Below are 14,860 nucleotides of genomic sequence, written 5' to 3'. Positions count from 1 at the left end.
TTTCAAAAGAACAGCATGTATACTATCTATGGTGAAACAGATCACCAGCCCAGGTGGGATGCATGAGACAAGTGCTCCGGCCTGGTGCACTGGGAAGACCCAGAGGAATCGGGTGGAGAGGGAGATGGGAGGGGGGATCGGGATGGGGAATAAGTGTAAATCTATGGCTGATTCATATCAATGTATGACAAAACCCACTGAAATGTTGTGAAGTAATTAGCCTCCAACTAATAAAAAAATTAAAAAAAAAAAAAAAAAAAAAGAAAGAACCATGAATGCTAACTTAGATCTTCTCACTGAATGTCTGGAACTTTATTTAGCAACCCTGACATGACAACCCACATTATCTTATCATATTTTAAAGGGCCTGTTTGAAATTTTCTGGTGAACAAACCTATTTTAGTAACTATTAGAATTACCTGAATGCCATTGGGTAACCTCTCTGGTCAACCATAACACCAGGCATTGCCTGGCACAGGTCAATGGATATTATATCTTGGCAAGTTCTTTCCTTATTGTGCAGGCACATTCTAGTCAGTGGGAGGGATGTCCAAGTGTGAGACGCCAGGCCCATTGATTGCAGCATGTCACTGAGTCAGGCGGAACAGCTAGAACTGAGAGAAACAATGAAGTTAGGTCCTGGCACAAAAGTAAGTAGGATCAGAAGTTCAAAGTCAACCACGAATTTGAGGCTTAGGGGAATGAGAGGTCCGGGAAGAGGGAGTCTCTGGGGGTCAAAGCAAGCTGAGGGACCAAGAGGAAGCAACCGGACTTTATGGCACGTGGTAAACTCCTTTTAGCGCCTCAGCGTGATTGGCTCATTTAGTTTTGGCGTCTACAACCAGCCTTATTCCAAATTCCTCCAGTAGTTTAACCTTTTGTATAAGGAGTTACAAAGAAGAGTTACTCTGTACAATTTAAGGATATAAGAACTAATTTTTTTTTCTTTTTGCCATCACAGAGAGCTTTAAAAACTGACTAAGCTTCACAGTATCTGTCAATTAAGTAATAGCTTAAAAGAAAGTACAGCCCCCTATTGAAATAAAGTCCCATTTGGAACAGCAGCTTTTTTGTTTTTTGAGCTATAACTAGACAGCAGTTTAAGACAGAGTGCTGAGGACAACATATGGGACAAAAATCCAAATGGATGGAAGTATGAAAATAGGCCAGGAAGCTAAAATAGATGGGTACTCAATTTCTTTAGTATAAATAGCATTGTCTGTAATCTCAGGTATATGATTCAACAATTGTTAATGAAATCATTCCATTTCCTGTATTGCAAATGGAAATATCATTTGCAGCAGGTCCATGGATTCTTTTAAAAAAGTGGGAGGGTCTCTAAAAGATTTGAAAACACTTGAAACAAATTCTAGTTTTTTTTTTTCATTTGTTTGCAATTACTTACTGTAAACAAATTTACAAAATTTCCATTTGTTTACAGAGTCCAAATCTCCTAAAGCAAATACGAATGACCCACCTAGACAGTAGGCTTTTTGATTGCTGATGGAAGACAATCTCAGGAAGGGTGGGTACAAAATACCACAAACCTCTTGGCTTCATTACAAGCTCATGACCACCACACTTACCAGGGCACCTACAGGCCTGCCCCTGGTCTACTCCTCCCAGGATAAATCCTGTTCCCACTTACAATGAAACTTTTTCTCCCCCTCTTTAGCTCTCAGCCCCCTCATTCAGTCCTCATTCTCAACATGATACCTCACTGTCTAACTTGAATTGGTCCCATTTCCTTCCCATTCATGTTAAACTTTAATTTTACGCATCCTTTCCTCAACTCTTTCTGCCTCAAAAAAGCAATGTCTTCATTCCCTTCCAAGACCAATTCTTCCACTTGATTCTGTCTCCCTTCATCGTCTTTAGGGCCTTATTCCATCTCTCAAACCTCTCTAACATTAAGGGGGGGAAAAAAGCCACCTGTTCCTGTCATCTACTGTTGCCTAATAATCACTCACAAACTTTAGTGGCTTAAAATAGACAGTCATTTACTTGCACACAAGTCTGTGGTTTGAGTAGAGCAGGGGTGCTCAGCGATCCTTGTAGCATCTTCTGGGTCAGGAAATCCCAAAATGGCGTCTACATTCATGTCTGGTGCCTCAGCTGGCTGGACATCTCCCTCTGTCCTTTTGACATTTCCACGTGGATAGTGCGGGTTTCCCGCCCAGCAGGATGGTTTCAGGTTCAGACCTCTTACACAGTAGGCTGACTTCTCCAGTGTCTAAAAGCAGAAGCTGCCAGGTCTTCTTAAAGAAGAAGCCTGGACTTGGAAGCCTGTCCAAGGACATCACATTTGTTGGTCACGAGGCCATCCCAGATTTGAGGAGAAGAGGCCACACAAGGACATGAATATTGAGAGACATAGCTCACTGGGACTCACTGTCTCCTTAGAATCAGCTTTCCTTATTCTAATATAATTTCCTTTCCAATCTTATTCTCCTCAAAGAGATAATCCTCTCTCCTTTACACTTCATCACCTCTTCCCAAAAAATAATTCTCTAGTCTTGTTTCCTCCAAGATAACAACTCTCCTTTATTGGATTCCATTTCATCACCTTAATAAAAACAAACAGCAACTTTCTGATTGTTAAATCTACATACTTCTTCTTTATCCCAGTCTTAACTGTATTTCCCTGAATCATTTGTTTCTGTTGCCCTCCTTGAAATCCTCTCCTCATCTAGTTTCTGAGATATTGTGGAGCTTCCTCCAAACTTGCTCCTTCTGATTATTTTTCTTTCTCTTCCTCCGCATAAATGTAGGAGGTTTCTGCATCACCCCTACCCCCGTGCTACCCAGTCTGTCCCTAGGTTATCACAATCCTACCCTGGTAAAATCTAGAAACCACCTTCTCTTTCCATTCCCATTGCTCCTACACAATTCAGAGCCTCATTTGCTTCTCATTAGGCAAGTGCGAGGGTCTTCTGTTTGATCTCCAACACTCCAGTTTCTGCCCCTTCTAATCCCACAAACTAGTCTAAGAGTTACCTTCCTTAAACAGAACCATCTATGTTCAAAACCTTTCCCCAGCTACTTACAGCCAATTAGGAAGGTTCAGGTTTGTCTCATGTCACGAAACCCTGTAATTCTGGTCCCAGATCATATTTCCAAATACCATATTCCCATTCTCCAAGGATGTCTTGTGTTTTCCTGCCTCTGTATTCTTTCTTCAGAAAATTAACTCTCAACATCTTTGCCTATTGAAAAACCTCCTCATCCTTTAAGGCTAGCTTTAAAAGCTACATTTTCCACAAAGACTTTTCAGAGCAAATCACTCTACTTGCTTTATACCCGTGGAATTTTGTTTAGACATTACTTTTAGAGTATATCACATTATAAGTTATATTATTTCAGTGTTCCTCACTAGATCATAAACTCCATGAAACTAGAGACTCAATAATCTCTGTATCTAGCAGAGATGCTAAGAATTCAATATTTTTGAATTGAATTGAATAAGCATTATGAAGTAGTTACTGGCTTTCAACCTTTAGCCAAAGAGTCATGTAAAATGAGAGAGTTTCCTTCAATACATGTGATTTAATTGCCAGTTTAGAACAAAAGCAGTCATGGATAGGGTTGCTAAAATTCAGCCCCACTCCAATCACTCAGTAGTATAAATCTTAAATTAAATTCTAGAGGGACATTTTAAAAATATCTAGAAGCATTAAGTGAAGTAAGTCTGCATTTTCCCAAATTACCTAGATAATTGCCTTACTTCACCATCTTATTTTATGCTATGGCTATAAGATTTATCATTACTGAAGCTCATTAAAGTTTAATAACTCTCTGGGATATATATGACAGTGACACTGCTTTTTCACAAGCAACATGCAGATATATAAACATTTCAATTCAGTATGTCAAATAGTATGCAGATAGATCAATAGACTGGAAGAAGGGAACAATGGTAAGTGTTTCCATTGTTGTAAGGAGGACACATTTGATCACCCCCACAAAATTATACTATGTGCATGGTGAGCAGCAGTTAAGGCTCTATCTCACTTTCACGAATAGATTTATTCCTAAAATGTATAGATCAATAAATCAATTCTATTTTCCTATCTCCCTATAATTTATTTAACACTCATTTCTCATCTATCTTTGTCTAACAATTTCCAACTTTTGTACATTAGGCTGCTTAACTCTCCCATAGATTCTCTGTCAAGTAGTTAATGGTCTGGCAACAAACAATAAAAAAGTTCCTATTTTAAAGGAATCCTAGAGCAAATACTTCTGCAAACTGAGTCACTGGATGCTAATTTGTGCTTTGAAAAACAGCTTGTAAGATAGTTTGATAGTTTGAAAGGCAATGTGAAAATTAATAAAAAGTTAGAATAAAGTCTTATCCTCTAATTATTTTAGTTAAATTCTCCAAAACGATACTTTTGAACTCTGATGCTGGTGACCTGTAGCACATTAGCACCATTCATAAGTAGTTCAATTTCAGGATTCTGGTGCCAGAGAGCATAGAATGTCATAGAAAGAAAGGACAGACGGAGAATAGTTTCCTCTTTCACTCCTAGTTCAAAGCACTATTTCAAACCTGCAAGCTTTGTTATGAATACTCTTTCACATCTAATTTTCTTTCTTTTTTTTTTCTATCTATTTCTATTCGCAGGGTCTTGCTCTAAGGTTTTCTTTTTGTAGTCTCTTGCTTGAATAGCATTAAAATGCATATTTCAGGTTTCAAAATGACAGATTCATCATATCTCTTCCAAACTGCTCCCAATCCAGGTGAACCAAAAATGTAGGCAGCAGGCACTATGGTGGGGAGAAGAGAGAGAGTGGCAGTCTCATGCGGCCCATTTATACTAGGCCTAAAGGTGACAGAAGTGAGTTTGCATTTTTAAACACAGCATCCGGACATTCCTTGACAGTTTCATAGTGAAACAAACATGAGAAGGAAATGGGGAGAAGAGATCATGTCACAACTCTTGCAAAGAAAGGAATGACATAGATCTACCAGCAGCAATGAGTATGAAGGAAAAGCAGGTGCCATGGGAGGACTCTTTTAGTCAAGTCAGACATGACAGAAGAGCTATTTGTATGCCAGAGACAGTCATTGGTGAAAACTTTGTGACTTTTAAGAGATCCTGCCATTGGCAGCAAAAGCAAAGAAACCACAAGGTCAATATTTTTCAATTTTCAAATATATTAGGGGTAAATATTATAAACACCCAGCTTGGAAATTAAGAGAAAAATATTGAGGAATAAATAATTTTAAAACCTTAAGAGTTAAGTATTTTTCTTTAGAGTTTGAAATAATTGTTAGCAATCTATGGAATATCCCCAAAGTTTAGTGTATTGCTAGTCAAATATCTTGTGATTTCTTGATTGTGGAAGTTGTTTATAGAAAAACAAAAGTGTTCAACATATTTGCTGATCAAGGAAATGACTAGCTGAATTTTATACCTTTGAGTGTAGAATTTATAAGTGGGAAAATGTGGCACTTAACCCAGAATCATGAAAGCAGAGTTTTATTTTCTAATCATCCATACGGCCCCCACATTTTCACAGAATTTTGCTTTGCCCAATGTACCATCACAATGAATTACATGTTCCACTCAAAAACCAACTTTTCCACCTACTCCATCCCTTCTTACCTACTCAATGATGGTGCTTCTACAGTTGTCTCCTCTATTCCGGATTATTCCCATTCATGTACAAATGAACTTCAATATGTCAAATTTAAAATAAAAATTCTTCTCTTTGAAGAAATGGCTGATTCCAGTGTAACTGTACAAGGCGAGCCTAGAATACCACGTTATGCCAGATAATAGGAAACCGTAAGATAAACAACAAATTAAACTAGCAGAGTATGGCAAAAGAATTCTGGGGACAACTGAAGAACCTCCCCTTGGGTACAAATGGCAATGATTTGAGCATCAATAAGGATAAAAACTAGTGTATTGAAATGCATTAAATGTATTTAATTCCAAGAGTTCATATTATTTTTAAAATTATTCACTGTTAGAGGATACTAGCTAAATAACTTATTTTAAAAAACTATTAAAAAGAATCAAACATTTATTCTATCTTTTCTAGACAATTTGAACAGTAGGTAACCAAATAAGGGATGAGGGATATATTCCAGCCAATAAATATAGAAACAAGGATAGAAGTAGAATGTCACCATTTTTGCAATCTCTTATGAATTAAAAATTCTAGGTGGAGAGTGCCAATTGATGTTAACATCACAAAAAGAGACAACAAAGGATTATATTCTTCTTTATGGATCAGCACACTATGAAATAATCTTGCCAAAAAATTTAAACATGAATCTGATAAATCTTTTGGATCTAACTATCAGTTTTTGCAAAATACAAAAGAAGGATATGTTAAAACTACAGAAGTTCAGTCAAACTGTAGGAAACTCTACAGACCACCCAGTTTCTTTGAAAATAAGTAACAAGGGGGATAAAAGATGGAGAGAGAATCTTTATTTTTTTGTAGTGGTTTTTTTTAAATTGTACATAATTGCTTTACAATGTTGTGTTAGTTGTGTTGTCTTCTGTACAGCAAAGTGAATTAGCTATATGTATACATTTATCCCCTCCCTTTTGGAGAGACTCTTTAGACTTAATTTAAAAGATATAACAATGCTGAACCAAAAGAAATTGTAAAGTGTGAATATTGTTTGTAAATTAATTCAAACAAATTATTAAAAAATAAGACATTCATGAGATAATTAGAACTTTGGACACTGGATATTTGATATTAAGGGACAATGACCAGTTTTTTTAGGTCTCTTAAAGATATTTTGATTATATTTGTTTGCAAACAGTCCTTATCTTTTGAAGCTACACTCTCAAATATTATAGATGAAATAATAATATCTAGAATTTGCTTACAAACAATATGGGATAGATAAGTACATAGCAGTACATATTAACAAGATTACTAATTCTTAAAGCTGTTGATGGGTGCTGGAAGTCTATCATACCGTTGGGTCTACCATCTTATGTTTTAAAATTCATAAAAACATTTTTAAAAATTGTCTCTTGAGGTTGCCAGGGGGAAGGGATAACTAGGGAGTTTGGGATGGACTTGTATGCACTGCTATATTCAGAATGGATAACCAATAAGGTATAGCACATGGAACTCTGCTCAATGTTATGTGGCCTGGATGGGAGGGGAGTTTGGAGGAGAATGGATACATATATATGTATAGCTGAGTCCTTTCACTATTCACTTGAAACTATCACAACATTGTTCATTGGCTATACCCCAATACAAAATAAAAAGTTAAAAAAAAAAAAAGTCTCTTGAACCTGAATCTCTCTGTAAGTCCATACTCATTCTTCTGCTCCTAATTGGAGCAAAATTCCACGTAAGACTCATCTTTACTTTTTTACCTCTCATTCTCTTCTTTAGCCTTTTAGCATTTTACTTCCCACTACTTTACTGAAACTCCTGTCATCTAGACGCCCTATGACCTCCATCTGCCGATCCAACCGTCACTCTGTTTTCGTCTCACTTAACCTCTTCGCAGCACTTGGCAGTAACCTGGCTGTTCTGGATTTCTGGTGCTCTCCTAGTTGGTTTCTGTGTCTTTGATTCTTCTCAGATTGTTGCAATGCCTCCAGGCTCCCCACCAACAGATTTTGCTGCATCATCTCACTCCATTCTACAGCTTTCAACTCAATATAATTGCTGGCGACATCCAACTTAGCATTTCCATCCCTGGGCCCCAACTTGTATGTCCAACTCTATTGCAATGTCTAACAGACAGAAATCTTAAAATGAACAAGTATACAGTGAAATCCTGATCCTTCTTCCTCCCCCTCATGTACTCTCCTGACCCCACTCTTCTCATCTTAGGTAATGTATCACCATTCTCCCAGTCACTCAGGCAAAGAGCTTCAGAGTTATCTCTGATCTTTTCCCATCTACTCTGTACATTCAGCTTCTCAGGAAGTTCTGTATGCTCCAATTTAAACTGATCTTAAACCTGATCATAGTCAGCTTGGGATGCCATAACAAAATACTATAGACTAAGTGGCTTAAATGACAGAAATTTATCTTTTCATAAACCGGGAGGCAGGAAAGATCAAGGTGCTGCCTTGATTTCTGATGAGAGCTCTTTTCCTGGGTTATAGAAAACCACCTTCTCACATAGCTGGGAAAGAGACAGAACACATTAGGACACCAATCCCAGCCTACTGGGGCCCCCCCTTATGAGTTCACTTAAACTTAACTACCTCTTTGTACATGGAGGGTTAGTGCTTCAAATATGAATTGAGGGGAGGGAGGGGACACAATTCTCTCCATATCATCTGACCACACAATTTGGGGGCTCTCACATTTTTCCTTCTGCCTAGAATGTTCTTCTCTCCAATCTTCTCAGGGCTAGCACTTTCCAAGAAGTCCTTCTCTCCCTAAAATACTCATTTTTTCCTCCCTTTCTTAATGACTGTATAACTTTCAGACTTCCAGATCTCAGTGATTCTACAGATGATTTAAAAAGTAAGTAAACTTATATTAAAAGTATACGTATGTATAAAAACATATGCTATTCTAATAATCACTATATCAAGTTAAGCCATATGCTCTGAATTATTTCTATTTCTCTATTTAAAAAGTGTCAGTTTAACAAAATAAAAATTGAGGGGAGTTTCACTATCCCAATCTTACACTGCTTTTTATCTTTATACCTATACTCTTACACACACACACACACACACACTCACACACATATAAACACCCACTTTTTTTCTAATAAAAACAGGATTATTCTATATACATATCGCTTCATAACTAATTTTCTCACATAGAAATATACCCTGACCATCCTCTGGGCTATGTAGATCTAGTTTGTTCTTTTTAAAAGTTGCATTATTTGCCATTGTCTGAACCACAGTTTCCTTATTCATGCTTCTACAGATAGCATTGAGATTGTTTAAAATTATTCATTAATACAAAGTTCTTTGTGCATGTGTACTTACAGATTTGTACAATTATTTTTGTAGGCTAGATTCCCAATACTGAGATGACTCTCTTAAGTGAAATGAACATTTTCATTCTTGAATTCATATACCTATTTCAATTCTCAAACAATGTATGGCATTGCTCTTTTCAGCTCAAGATGCTCAAAATGTTATCAGACTTTTACATGTGTGCCAAACAGACAAAACTATCTTACAGTTTTAATTTGCATTTATTTAATTATCAACAAGATAGAACATCTTTGCATGTATCTACTGGCCTTTTGTACACTACAGCTTTCATATTCATGTTGTTTTGTGTGTATGTAACAAAAATACCCTACTAAGATTTGGGAATGCTTACAATAAAACACAATCAGAACTATTAAAAATGGATAAAATGAAATTTGGGGGCAGATTAAACGTATGTGTTGTATATAAGGCACAAACCCACTCTGCATATGTGCATTTCAGTAACAGCTGTGGGGTACTTACTATGAAGCGGGTACTCCTCTAAGCACTTGGAAGCAAAGATTAATATGATCTTCCCCTGAACTTCTACTATTTCTGTATAATTAACCAAACATCCTAACAGGAGAAATTAAAATATAAAAATGACAAGTTTAGACATTTCAATTAAAAAACTGTAAATTTACAAAACCTTTAGGATATAGACCCACAAGTTAGATCGTCAATGGATATGCTAAGGGAAAACTTATAAAGAGGAAAAAATATATACTGCAAGGTTTTCACCACCATGGGTAAACTGATTGCAGATTAGCATTAAACACATATTAGGTCTATACTATAAACATGTGCTGAGCTTTCAGGAGGTGAAAACAGATTTAATTTCCTTGGCAGTCAGAAGAATATGCATGAAGAGTTGATGAAATGCTTCTCTCACTTCTTAAAACCTCCGCCTGTAGACTCCCTGACAGTTTTACAAATGGCTGCGTCCACCGGGAGACAGCATTTGGGTTCTCAGATGTATTCACTCATAAAGGAGTCATAGCTTGTAATAAAATCATTCCAGTCATTAAAAGAAAATGAGTGAGAACAATGAGTACAATTCTCTGTAAAGCTAAGAAACAAAATGCTCTCACTTAAGACACCTTATCAAAGGAGTCAAAGCTGAAAATAACTCGGCTCAGGATTTTACACTCAACATACCAGATGCCCATGCAGTAGGAGAAGTGGGGCTGCCCTGATTCTGGCACGTTGTGGAGGTATTTATGAGTCAAAATGTAACTTCCTTCTCCCCAAACTGCTGAAAGATTATACAGGGTCTGGAGGGATAGACCTTTAGGTCTGATCCAAACAGGACAGTAAATTAGCTGAAGAGTGAGACAGCCTGGTAAGGAGCCCTCCCATCTCACCACGGGCCCCAGCCTGTTCTATAAGAAGGAGGTTTATTTTGTTGTTGTCATTTCCTTTCCAAGAAGAGTCAAAATCATCATGGGGGCAGTGTGGACACCAAAGATTATATGAGCTAAGTTTAAGTAAGAGACAGGGAGAGATCCAAGGAGACTTGGATCTCTGACTGGGAGGTAGTAAATACTATCAGTAGAGCTGCTCCCAGGGATTGGTGCTTTCTGCCCCAGACACTTCCATCCCAATGCCTTGTTGCTCTGGAAGATCCTTTTATCATGGGAGAGAAAATATGCATGTGCTCTACTCTGGACGTTTCTGGGTACCTTGGAGGGTCTTGGCACTACTTCATTAGCACCTAGGCAGCCTCAAATCTACCTTAGGGACTATACTTTGCTCCAGAGACCCTTACAGACAGATTATAACTTCAGGCAGCCTCCTTGGCCTGAGGCAAGGATTAGGTGGCCACATTGGTAATCTGATTCCAGTTCTAGCCTTGAACCTAACAGACTGAGTTTTGGCATATGCTGAACTCTTGACTCAATGGAATTGATTATAATTAGAAGACAAACAGAAAACTCCTTGTAATAAAATGTCTGTGCCCCTGCCTGCCTTCCCACACATGCTATGTCGCTTTAGTTGTGTCCAACTCCTTGTGACCCTGTGGGCTGTAGCCTGCCAGGCTCCTCTGTACATGGGGTTTTTCAGGCAAGAATACTGGAGTGGATTGCTGTGCCCTCCTCCAGGAGATCTTCCCAACCCAGGGATGGAAATTGCGTCTCCTGTGTCTCTTGCATTGGCAGGCAGGTTCTTTACCAATGGCACCACTTAAGAAGCCCGCCTACCTTCACAACCCGTGCCAAATATGTCCAATTCCTAACTCTAGGTAGCTGTGACTGTGACCTTATTTGAAAAAAGGGTCTTTGAAGATATACAAAAGTTGATTCTCAAGATAAAATTATCCTGGATTCTGGGCAGGCCTGAAATCAAATGACCAGTATACTTATAGAAGACAGAAGAGAAGACACAAATAGCAGAGGGAAAAGCCAGGTGAAGATGGATGCAGAGATTGGAGTGATGAGCCAAGGAATGCCAAGGGTTGCCAGCTGCCACCAGAAATTAAAAGAGGGCCATGGAAGGATTTCTTAGAGTCTCCCGGAGGAGCCAACTCTGCAAATGCCTTGATTTTAGGTCTCTGTCCTCTAGACATGTGAGAAACTAAATTTGTATTGTTTTAAGCCATACAGTTTATGGTACTTTGTTATGGTAGCCCTAGAAACGAATATACCACACAATCCAGATCCAATGAGTTAGTGTGATCTGTTCTGGCAGACTGCATTGGGAATCCTGTGTCACCCTTTAGGGCACAGTTGGGTACAGTGGACAGAACACAGGGTTTGGAGTTGAACAGACCTTTGTTAATTACTGCTGTGTGTACTTGGCAAGTCCCTCTAGGCTTTTGTATCTTCATGTGAGATCAGGAAGGCAGCCTGGGAATACGAGACAGAAGTCAGATAGCATAAGCCAAGAACACGTTGGAGGTTATCAACCCTGACTGCATGCTAATATCACCTGGGGAAGTTCTAAAAAATATTGTTTACAAGGCCTCACCTCATTTAAATCAGAGTCTCTAGGACTGGCCCATAGGATACGGTAATTTTTAAAACTCCCTGGGCACCACTTTATATCCACTAGCATAACTATTGTAAAAAAAAAACCAAAACAAAACAGGAAATAACAAACGTTGGCAAGGATATGGAGAAACTGGAACCCTTGTGCATTGCTGGTGGCAATGTAAAATGATGCAGCTGCTGTGTGAAACAGTATGGCACTTCTTAAATCTACAACACAGAACTACCACATGACCTAGTGATTCCATGTCTAGCTATATACACAAAGGATTGAAAGCAGGAACTCAAAAAGATATCTGTACACCCACGTACACAGCCACATTATTCACAACAGCCAAAAAGTGGGAACAAGGCAAATGTCCCCCAGTGGGTGAGTGGATAAGCAGAGTGTGATATGTACAAAGAATGGAATATTATTCAGGCTTAAAAAAGGAGATTCTGACGCATGCTACAACATGGATGGAACCTGAAGACATTATGCTAAGTAAAAGAATGCCAGACACAAAAGGACAAATATTGTATGACTCCACTCCTATGAAGTACCTACAATAATCAAATTCATAGAGACAGAAGGTAAAAGAGTGGTTTCCAGGGGCTGGGAAGAGGAAAGAAAGAAGCGTCTGTGTTTAGTGGGCACAGAATTTCAGTTTGTGAAGATGAAAAAGCTCTGGAGACAGATGCTAGTCGTGGTTACACAATACTGTATTTGATGCCACTGAATCGTACACTTAAAAGTGGTTAAAACAGTAAATCTTACATTATGTATACTGTCATCATAAAAAAAAAAAAGAATGTTAATTATACCTACTGTGCTAAGTCATTTCACAATGTATGAAAATCAAGCCATTGTGCTGTACACCTTAAATTTACACAGTGATATATGTCAATTCTTTCTCAATAAAGTGGGGAAAAGTATAAAAAGAACAAAAGCAAAGGCCCTTCCTGGGCAACGCTAATGAGCATCAGAGTTGAGAAATAGGATAAGCAACGCCCAAGTTCAAGAGGCTGAGGCAAGTCTTGGAAGAGATCACCTGGTCAGTGGCCAGGTGGGAGGACTGGGACAGAGCCTACGACCCGGAATCACCTGGGCTCTAGCTCCGGGAGACCTGGGACAGAGACGCACGCCTAGGACTGAGATGCTGAGACTCTGTGGCAGGATCGCAGTCACTGCAAGCCTGGCTCGCCAAACTCAGCCAAGAGCCAACAGCACTGGGGCTTCCCCTGTGGCTCAGTGGTGAAGAACCTGCCTGCCAACGCAGGAGTCACGGGTTCAATCCCTGTTCTGGGAAGATCCCACAAGCCATGGAGCAACTAAGTCTGTGCGCCTGTGCTCTATAGGAAGAGAGGCCACGGCAATGGGAAGCCCGCACACTGCAATGGAGAGCGGCCCCTGCTCACCACAACTAGAGAGAGCCAGCACAGCGACAAAGATGCAGCTGGGCCAAAAATTAACAAAGAAATACAATGTTTTTAAAAAGGGACCAACAGCATCAGTGCCGTGGTGCTGAATCAGCATTATTTAAACGGGGCTCCTCCCCAACACTCTATATAAGGACAAAAGGGGATTCACCTGTGGGACAAAGCTTGTGGGGGCTGGGAGGGCAGAAAGGGAACAGATCTGACCGGGGACTCAGGAAACGGAAAACCCCGACTGTTACAGACCCAAATCTGCTTTGTTTTGTTAAGATCTCAACGCCACACATTTTCTTCGTGCATAGAGAAACGCTGTGACACCTCAACTCTTAACCCCTTGGGCAAACTCCCACTCTGCACATCAGTCTGAGAGGTTTGAGCGCCTGTCAGCCTTGCGTAAGTCTGACAGAGCAGTCTGTCAATCCATCTCCAGCACAGAGTGGGCTGCAGGTGAGAGTTGAGCAGGGGTGCGTGGGTGGGGGTGAGGGCGTGTATGAATAGATGTTGATTCCCTTCAGTTCAGTCTCAGAGGCTTCTGGCCGGGTCTCCAGCTCGGGGAATGTACTCTCTTATCACTGCTTTGGGACACTCTTTCTTTCATAAAGTGATAACAATACTGTCAAAACCAAATTTCAGCCCTTTCATGTGAAACATTTTCCAGCCTTGTTAGCACTGAGAGAAAACACAGAGCTTTGGTTTTAGCTGTTGTCCCATTTACGGTAACCTGGGCCCGCTTCTTGCCAGCACAATGGCCGCGTTTGCGTTCTCTCTGGCTTCGTCTCTGCTCAGCCACGCTGCCTCTGTGAGAAGATGGAGCCCTCAGCACACCTCAGGAAGAAAGTGTATGAGTGGAAAGGGGGGTTTCACCTGTCAAATGCCATCCCTGCCAGCTTCTGACAGGAGCTCCTGTGTAGAGAGAAAGTACTCCGCCTGGCCTCTGTTTTAATGGAGTTATGCAGGACAACTCTAAACACTTCCTTCAAATAAAATAAGAGAAAACAAAAGGATAATATTGTTAGGTAGTTAGAATAGGGAAAAAGAGTCCAAAATGGCTGTGGCTAAAAGACCTGGAAGGGAAAGCCCGCGAAAATAGAACAAAGGAACGTCAGAGGACAGGAGTGAGAACCTCAGGTAAAACAAACAACACTCCTGGCCGGCCCAATTTACATAAGACAGGCCCAGGGACAGAGAAACATATAAAAAGAGGAGCCAAAGCCCATTCTAACTACCTAACAATATGTAGCCTTCCATGCTTCCAAGAACCTTTATAGTGGACATAAATGGGTTTAATTTAGTTAGTGCTGTGCTGAGGGGTGGGGTGAGGGCAGGCCACAACAGCTGGTGCAGGATCGAGGGCCGGGGGAATGCTGACTCAGGCCCCATTAAGACTGCTTTGCCCTTGTTCTAATAGGCAAACGGGAAGGGCAAGATGAAGGGTACACAGTGGTGTGAGTAGATTTGGCTCCCAAGGCTCCTTTGTTTACATGTTCCCAAAATGTGGGGTCCTGGCAGTCA

The sequence above is a fragment of the Cervus elaphus genome, chromosome 33 (assembly GCF_910594005.1).
Source record: "Cervus elaphus chromosome 33, mCerEla1.1, whole genome shotgun sequence".
Classification (NCBI taxonomy): domain Eukaryota; kingdom Metazoa; phylum Chordata; class Mammalia; order Artiodactyla; family Cervidae; genus Cervus; species Cervus elaphus.
Note: the sequence above shows the minus strand (reverse complement) of the source record.